The sequence below is a fragment of the Plectropomus leopardus genome, unplaced genomic scaffold (assembly GCF_008729295.1).
Source record: "Plectropomus leopardus isolate mb unplaced genomic scaffold, YSFRI_Pleo_2.0 unplaced_scaffold9100, whole genome shotgun sequence".
Classification (NCBI taxonomy): domain Eukaryota; kingdom Metazoa; phylum Chordata; class Actinopteri; order Perciformes; family Serranidae; genus Plectropomus; species Plectropomus leopardus.
This window is the reverse complement of record NW_024700340.1, coordinates 1-1,499: the sequence shown is the minus strand read 5'-3', so window position 1 is coordinate 1,499 and position 1,499 is coordinate 1. Positions and strand designations below refer to the sequence as shown.

The window sequence follows — 1,499 nt, the reverse complement described above, 5'->3', positions numbered from 1 at the left end:
GCTATGATATGGCGCTCGCAGCACAGGAAACATAGCTGCTGCCCTGAAGAAAATTATATTAGTATTTTTTATTGTTCAACAATGTTTTAGTCCTAGATTTTTCATCAAATCTATTGCATGTTGATGCGGTCACAGTTAACGTTTAATGACGTTATGATCGTATAATGATCAGTGTCGTCTTGTTATCGTTTCATCTTGGTCATGCGCAAAATGTTGTTGACGAACATATTTAGTCATCATCTAATTAACAAAATTTCATGAAAATGAAATGCCACAAACGTAACTTTCATCTTCCTGCTCCCTCAATACAGATAATGATTCGGATGACTGTGTGAATGGAGGCAGTCCCAAGGCGCCACCCAACCGTCAGCACCGGAAGGAGAAGAAGGAATTCCCTGTGAGTCTGAAGACATTCCTCAATATATTACATTGCAATGTGTGTTTCAGTCATGACTGCAGCACTTCCCATCTGTGGTCAAAGAGCCTATATTTTATATGTGGAGTGTCTCCAGCTCGCTGGCTGGCCTTGCAGTGAAACCTCAAATATGATGTTTTCCCCTCATCACTTCCAAACACCAACAGTTAAAGAGGGAAATTTGGCTTCGACTCATGTTTAAGATTTAATACTTTGACAGAACAAAAGAAAGCGGGCTATATTGTTTCTTTGTGCAGCTTATTGTTGAGGCTGGAGCTAAATTAAGTCCCTAAATTGACTGTGAGTTCTGCATCTACATATCTTATGGTTTTTGTCTCCACTGCTCCTCCTTAGAAACCAGCCATCAACGGTCTACCACCCACTCCTAAAGTACTGGTGAGTGAACCCTCTGCATTGTCCCTCACTGTCTTCCCTGCTGGCCTGGTTTCACAGGCACTGTTATTAAACTCCTGTCTGATCTGCTGCTGTACATTCTGTAGATATTTGGGGTCTGCGGAGCGTTGTGCTTTGTGGTTTCCTCTCCGCAGCTCCAGCTCAGATTCAGCTCATTAAACCCTGGCTGACATTTTAGCGCTTCACTGAGCCAGCCTGTGCTGAGCCGTGCTGCTTTTCATTTCAGATGGGAGCCTGTTTCTCTAAAGTGTTTGATGGCTGTCCACTGAAGATCAACTGTGCCACATCATGGATTCATCCAGACACCAAAGGTACAACGTTATGCAACAAGGGCAGCGCACAAACATGTTTTATTTTTGACAATAATTGATTAACAATAAATGTTTTCCTTTTAGATCAGTACCTAATCTTTGGGACGGAGGATGGCATTTATACGCTGAATCTTAATGAGCTGCATGAAGCCACAATGGAGCAGGTAACAGCAGCTACAATCAATAAAAAACAAGTATTATAACCAGTATTAGTGAACGGTGCTGTAAGTAACTCTGGAGAAAGGTTGTTGATAACTAACCGACTAGCAACCAGAAGTATGTGTCTGGTAATGAGACTCCATAATCAACTATCTTTCTCCAGAGTTACTTACAGCACTATAAAAAGAATTGCTGTCTGT

General features: G+C 41.7%; 1 long non-coding RNA gene across 1 annotated transcript; it reads left to right on the top strand.

Moving 5' to 3' along the window:
• Nucleotides 1–305: 305 nt before the first annotated feature.
• Nucleotides 306–1,333, top strand: LOC121940611. Its single transcript, XR_006105657.1, has 4 exons — nucleotides 306–397; nucleotides 770–811; nucleotides 1,056–1,140; nucleotides 1,225–1,333. It is a non-coding gene; the product is annotated as an uncharacterized LOC121940611 (long non-coding RNA).
• Nucleotides 1,334–1,499: the final 166 nt, after the last annotated feature.